This window comes from Pinus tabuliformis, chromosome 1_1 (genome assembly GCF_031772625.1).
Source record: "Pinus tabuliformis cultivar Carrire ecotype Pingquan chromosome 1_1, CPIR1, whole genome shotgun sequence".
NCBI classification, from domain to species: Eukaryota; Viridiplantae; Streptophyta; class Pinopsida; order Pinales; family Pinaceae; genus Pinus; species Pinus tabuliformis.
The window spans coordinates 558864243-558872005 of NC_142297.1; the positions used below are offsets into that span (position 1 = coordinate 558864243).

General features: G+C 27.9%; 1 long non-coding RNA gene across 1 annotated transcript; it reads right to left on the minus strand.

The window, feature by feature from the left end:
* Positions 1–3472: 3472 nt before the first annotated feature.
* Positions 3473–5289, minus strand: LOC149214375 (uncharacterized). Its single transcript, XR_016250388.1, has 2 exons — positions 5148–5289; positions 3473–3917 (listed from the first exon to the last, which is right to left on the minus strand). It is a non-coding gene; the product is annotated as an uncharacterized LOC149214375 (long non-coding RNA).
* Positions 5290–7763: the final 2474 nt, after the last annotated feature.

Here is a 7763-nt window from a genome sequence, read left to right on the forward strand (position 1 = left end):
TTGCAATTCATTCCTAATTATCAAATTCTTGGATATTTTTGGAATTTCCAATGATGTCTTTGGGACATTTTATATTTGGATTGCAAATTTTTAAAATATCTGGGAATCTGGAAAGAAACTAGGTAAATCTTTGCACTTTGATGTTGAGAGACAAACTGTTTTGCTTTCCAGGTTGTTCATCCTAGATGTTTTCAGAATATGCATTTCAAAATGTAAATTGTTTGACTTCTCTGGGATATTTCAAGAATCTGCAATTCAAAATGTAAATTGTTTGACTTTGTCGCTGTCCATCCTAGATGTTAGCAGAATCTGCAATCCAAAACATCAATTTTTTAGCTTGGTTGTTGTCCATCTTGAATTCGGGTATGAACATCCATGGTAGAGCCGACCTCCATACAGGCATTTAATGCCCTATGGCAGGCTAGTTAGCTCTTGCCGTTAATGAAACCTGAGTGAATAGGAAGAAGCCTCGTACAATCGCCGAAGAGTAACATGATGGTTGACGGATAAATGACATGGAATGCCGAAACAGTCAAGTGCCGCAACATGATACAAGGTCACGTGTCATATGGACTAATTCATACCTGTTAATATCAAGTAAAAAAAAAAGTTAGGATGGAGATATTACATGGATCTTCTATATATATATATAATTTTTTTATATAAAAATATTATTGACAAAACTATAAATTGTCAAAACCTAGAATAAATGTAAATTGAAAATTTCACCTCAATTTTATTTACATTATTATTTTTATTTTTATTTTTATGTAATCTGACTTAATCAAAATATTTAAAATAAAACCAGACTTTCCACATTCCTTTAGATAAACTTTCCCAAAAAACAAATAAAAACATAAAACTAATATAAACATGAAATTCAAATAAACACATTATTGTTATTATAATTAAAAATAATGTATGTACAACTCCATTAATGCTGGTTAACGGTTTTTAAACATATATCTGTGTCAACTATTTGTAGGGTTGATTTACATGAATTCCGAGTTTTATTTCATTTCTCCTGAGTCCTTTAAAACCACCTTTTGTTGGGAGTACCCATATTTTTATATTTCATTTTATTTCAAGTTAAAAATAATGTATGTAGAACTCCGTTAATGCTGGTTAACTGTTTTTAAACATATATTTGTATCAACCATTTACAGGGTGGATTTGCATGAATTCCAAGTTTTATTTCACTTCTCCTGAGTCCTTTAAAACTACGTTTTATTTGGAGTACCCATGTTTCTATATTTCATTTTATTTCAAGTTTTTGCAGGTTATATTTTATTTTATTTCAAGAAAATTTGTATGTTAGGGTAAGTTATATAGTATTAGATTGAGTTATAATGGTTAGATTTAGTTTACGTTTAGATCGGTAAATCATTAGTGTGAATTTTTTTATAAATTTATTATTATTTATCTGTATTTTATATTTATATATATTAGTATGGTTATATAAAATAAATTATTTATATATATCAGTATAGTTATATAAAATAAATGGTTTATAGTTTATAGGTATTAAATTATAATAAGAATCAGAAAATTTATTTTATGATATATTTTATATTGCTAAGATTAAAATTTTTATAAAAATTAATTAAATTGTAATTTTATTATTATTATTAAAAAATATTTATGAGTTAAATATATAGATATTTTCAATTTTAACTATGGAGAATATTGATATGTCAACAGTTTTGTTACAATACCATAGGACAATGTTATCATTTATCAACTACCACATATCTAAAAAACCATAATTCATTTCATATATGACACTTATTCCTATCAAAGTTTTTTCAATTAGTGAGTTCAACTAAAAGAGTATAAAGGACAAAATTACTCTAAAAAAAATATTAATCTTTGATTTGTGAATACTACTAAATTAGATCATCCACCTAATTATTATTAATAATTAACTTAAAATTTGGTAATCCCTATTCCAAAATAAACAAGTCTATTGGCCTAACTAACTTTAAAATGAAAATATAACACAAAATAAAATAATATGAAACTTAAAAAAAAATAAAAAAATGCTATCATGCACTTGGAAAATTCAAAAATATATTACAAGTTTGAGTTGCAACATAAAATTATAAGTTTAAAATATGAATTTAGTCATCAATGACCATGACATTTACTGAGGTTTGTCGCTTCAAGCTTGAAGTTTGATGAAACCCCTACACATATATTTATGAAAAACTATAATAATTTATTTTCCAAAAATAATACATAAATATTAAATATCATAAAGAAAATATATAATAATTATATTTATAAAGTTTAAATTAATTGCTTACAAGTGTAGAATACATAGTCACAGGTGTTCTATTAAGATATTTTGTTGTATATAACTTACTCTCTGGTGTAAAAGTTACTGATTTGAAATTTGTGATTAAAAAATCCAATCATGCAAGGGGTAGGTGGCCTAGGCCTGTGTTATACAAAATAATTTTAACCACTTAAATGTCTTTAGATTAAAGCTACTCAAATTACAAATTATAGATAAAGCTACTCAAATTACAAATTAAACGTGTCACTGTTATCAACACTTACAATATTTTCTAATTAAATTCAATCTAATATATAATTAAGTTCAAAAAACTACCTACACTAAAACAGGTTCAATGCATTCCAAAAACAAGTCTCCAAAATAAAGTAATTAAATTTGAAACATGGCCTAAAAACGCGTAAACCACTCCCCAAAAGAAAGTAGTCAAATTGAAACATAACACACTGCGTATTCTGAGAGTATTTCTACCGGTATACTTCATATCACATAAAAATTTAAAAATTTATATACCTCACAATTTTTATTTTTTATATACCTCACCATTTTTATTTCATATCACATAAAAATTTTAAAATTAATATACCTCACAATTTTTATTTTTATAAATTAAAATTATAGAGTATATTAATTTTAGTTATCAACCCTAAAGACATCACCACTTCTATTTCACGCACTTATATTTAAATATTTCAACGTTGCTTACACTTAGTTATATTAAGTGTTATTAAAGGAATTACTAAGTCATTTTATAAGAAGAAATATTTCATCGTTGTTTAAGTGTTATTAAAGGATTTACTAAGTCATTTTATAAAAAGAACCCATGTGGACAGTAGCGTGAGAATTCTATTTTCTCGAAACACTCTATTTTTAACTGGCAGGAGAACTAAAAATACAAGACTATGTTCAGAACCCTTAGAGAACTTTCTAAACAGTTACAGTATACATCTCACGATACTAAACATTGTAACAATTTTTTGTAAACACAACAGAATTAAAAATACAAGACTATGTTCAGTACCTTTATGAACTTTCTAACCAATTACAGTATACATCTCAGGATCCCAAATGTTGTAACATTTTTTTCTTTGCCAGCAGAGAAAAAATACAAGACTATGTTCAGAATCCCTAAGAACTTCCGAACCAGTTACAACGTACATCTTAGGATTCTAAACATTGCGACAATTTTTGCTATGACAGCAGAATTAAAAAAACAATACTGTGTACAGAATCCCTGAGAACGTTCGTACGCTTTATAGCATACACCTCAGGATTCTAAGCATTGTAACAACTTTTTGAGATTCAAAACAAATCTAATTAAAATTAGACATAAAATTAGACATTCATGTAGTGATACATGAGTGACTATTTAGTGCTAAATCTGATCTCCCATTGTCTACCTTGTGGTACAAGGATTCTGTACCTTGTTCCAATATTCCCTCACGCTTGTGTAAAGGAATTCTGTACCGCAATCAAGGCTCGCAGCACACAGATCGTCCATAGAACTCAGCGCATACATTTGGAGCGTTGCAATTAGATTCTGAACATGGCTGAAGATACTCACAAAATGAAGGAAGTGAAGGGCTATCTTTCTGTTGTTGCAGGCCTCCAGAAGTTAATTCTGCTATTCATTCCCACCATCACACAAATAAAGTATTATTTTTAGAAAAAAAAAAAACAAGAATTAGCCCAATTACTATCACAGGTGGTCTAGGTGTTCTAGCTTTAGCTAAGTTTTTTTTAAGAAGGGAGGGGCTAGTTCCCAAGAGAAGGGGAATGGGTCCTCTTTTATTATATTTATATTTTGTCAGATGCCCTGACAATCATCACATATATATTACATTATTCCAGGCTTCCAGAAGTTAATTCTGCCATTCATTCTCACCATCACACAAATAAAGTATTATTTAAAAAAAAACCAAGAATTAGCCCAATTACTATCACAGGTGGTCTAGGTGTTCTAGCTTCAGCTAAGTTTTTTTGAAGAAGGGAGGGGCTAGTTCACAAGAGAAGGGGAATAGGGCCCTCTTTTATTACATTTATATTTTGTCAGATGCCGTGACAACCATCACATCATATATTACATTGTTGCAGGCCTCCAGAAGTTAATTCTGCCATTCATTCCCACCATCACACAAATAAAGTATTATTTTTAGAAAATTAAAAAAAAAAACCAAGAATTAGCCCAATTACTATCACAGGTGGTCTAGGTGTTCTAGCTTCAGCTAAGTTTTTTTGAAGAAGGGAGGGGCTAGTTCCGGGAATGGGGCTCTCTTTTATTACGTTTATTTTTTGTATGCACTGACAACCATCACATCATACATTACATTCGCAATGGATCACATTGAACGATCACCATGGAACCAGCATATAGGCAACAGCGGCAGCAGGGGGAAGGGAGCAAGACAGCCAATAGCCCAGACCGCCAAATCATGCACTCATGTGCCTAGCTTCAGCTAAGTTCTTTGAGATGGTTGGTAGTTGTTGGTAAATTATTTTGATTTCTTTGTATTTACTTAATTTATTATCACTAAATTAGATTGACATAAAATCAGCTAAATTGATTTTTTGAAATTATTGTGGGTTATTGCTAATTACTCTAATTTCTTTGTATTTACTCAATTTACTATCACTAAATTAAATTGGTGCTAGTTGTTGCTAATTACTCTGATTTCCTTATATTTACTCAATTTACCATCACAAAATATGAAAAAATATTTCAATTTCCCTTGCTTTCATTCTAGCTTAAATAATAATAATAATCGACAAGAATTCCAATCAAAACCTACATGGACTTATTTGCTAGGTTAAATAATAATAATATTCGACCAGAATTCCAATCAAAACCTACCTGGACTTATTTGCTTTGTTACAGTAGCAGCATTAGCATTAGATGTCACAACATTGATGTACAATATCACGAGAATCGAAACCGCGACCATACTGGAGAGCTTGATCTGTGTTTCAGCCATTTCTGACGTTAACTGTGTTGCTTATATATCTGATCTCGAAGACCCACGACGAGTACGGCTTGAAGGGGCAATTTATAATGGAGTTGTGGAAACAGGAGAGAAATTAATTCTGTTTTCGAAGGCAAGAAAATACTGACTCCCCGCCAAAAATGGATTCTGTTTACACGCTATCATACGTGTCATTAAATTCTGAATATTTTGTACTTTCTAGAAACCCGAGTGTCATGGATTCTAGAAGCCATGGATTGCGTACCATTATCATTGATTAAAATTTTCCGACACTCTAACGGTTATATTTCCATTGTTAGAAATGGATTTTGGTTTTTTGGGATATGTTTTGAGATTTAACTTTACTTGAAATTTGATTAGAAATTAAGAAAATTGGAAAAAAAAAAAAAAATCCGAAAATTCTGGTGTTCGATTTGGTTCGCTGATTAATATGTTAATTCGAAGTTTGGTATCGCTATTCCATAGACATTTAGTTTATGTATGGGCAGATTAAATCCAAATTCAGATATCGACATGTATGTATTTACTAAACATAGTGCCTCTAAGCACCCAATCTATGGGGGCCGAATCCTAGGTACAAATGGCAACTAATTGTTAACCGGTAAATTTTTTATTTCTCAATTTGGGTATTTCCGAATAGGATTTGGAAAGCCGGATCCTGTGTACAAATGGTAACTAATTCTTAACCGGGTAAATTTTCTTTTTTTTCGAATTGGGTATTTCTTGTATACAAATGGTAACTAATTTTTAATGGGGTAAATTTTCTATCTTTCAATTTGGGTATTCCTGATAGGATTTAGAAAAGCATTTTATGAATTTCTGAAATATTTGAAATATTGGAACCCGACTATAAAGGTGAGTAGATTTTATAGAAAAAAATTGGTTTTTTCAAATATATTTACAAAGAATTTAATTAAATAAGTGTAGAATATTTATTTTTTAGTATGTATTTTTATTAAATAATTTTAAATAAAAACACTTGAAGAAAAAAAGATCAATGTAATTTTTTAAACGAGTTATAGTTTTTAAATTGTTTATAGTAACTAAAATGGTTAGAAATTATTTAAATTTCAAAATTAATAAGAAAAAAAATATACAAAAAGCATGAAATATATATCTATATATATAAAAGATGTATAAGCTTGAATTTTGTCCAAATTGATAATTTCCTCTTTGAATTTTTATGGCATTCGAATATGAACTTGGTAACTATGGTTTTAAGTAATTAAATTTGTTGAATGTTTTACGATTTCTTAGGAATCAAATCTATTTTATATTTAAAAATATAATATTAAAATTTCCAAAAAAGAAATAATTTACGTAAGAAAATAAAAATAAAATAAAATAAATACTTTATTAAATTATGTACAAATTAGATACATTTTTCATGATGATGATGGTGGTGGTTGACATCCATATTATAGAATTGAAGATAAATTTGAATTAAATTGAAATTTAAGTAAATAATTCAATTTATTAAAATTATTAAATTTTGATAAAATTGATATTACATTTTAGAATAAGTTATTTAATTATCAATGATTTATTAAATTATGTACAAATTAGATACATTTTTCATGATGATGATGATGATAGTTAACGTCCATATTATATAATTGAAAATAAATTTGAATTAAATTGAAATTTAAGTAAATAATTCAATTTACTAAAATTATTAAATTTTGATAAAATTGATATTACATTGATAGTTATCTTTATTTTAGAATAAGTTATTTAATTATCAGTGATTTTTAGGTGAAGAAAATTGTTTAACTTGTATATCAATTCTTTTTATAACTAGCCTAGATCCATCTTAACTTTGTATCTATCAAACACCAAGAGGATTAAAAATCTGCTTAGTAACTTATAGACAAAATGACATTTTTCACGGCATGTTTTCTCATTAATTTTAATCAAAATCCGGCAAATTTTTTTTAAAAACTTGAGTTTAAGTTGTTCAATGTGGAGAATTTGACTGCCTTAGGGATTTTACATGGTGTTGAATCCATTTATGGATTTAAAATACATTCTAAGCAACAAAAAATCACATTCTTTCTTGAAATTGCTTTGCATTCTAGTGAAAAAGTCTATTTCGTCTATAAGTTAGACTACGCCTTAAATCTCTATCGTTTGATAGATTCGGAGTAAAGATAGATCTAGGTTAGTTAGTTGTTAATTATAATTATAATTGTATTTATTAATCTATATTTTTATTTTATTTTTTAGTTTTATGTAATTTGACGGAATGAAATTTTTTCTTGATAATTATAATTATAATTATTAGTTATTTTATTTTATTTTTATTTTTGTGTAATTTAACCCAATCAAAATGCTAAATAAAACATTACATTAAAAAAACTATAACACACTGGGTTGAATAGCACCTCTATCTCTATCATACTAGGTTGAAGAGTGCCTTCTCTCTATCATATTGGATTGAATAGCGCCTCTCCCCTCAATTAATAGTAATTATTATTAATGATGAT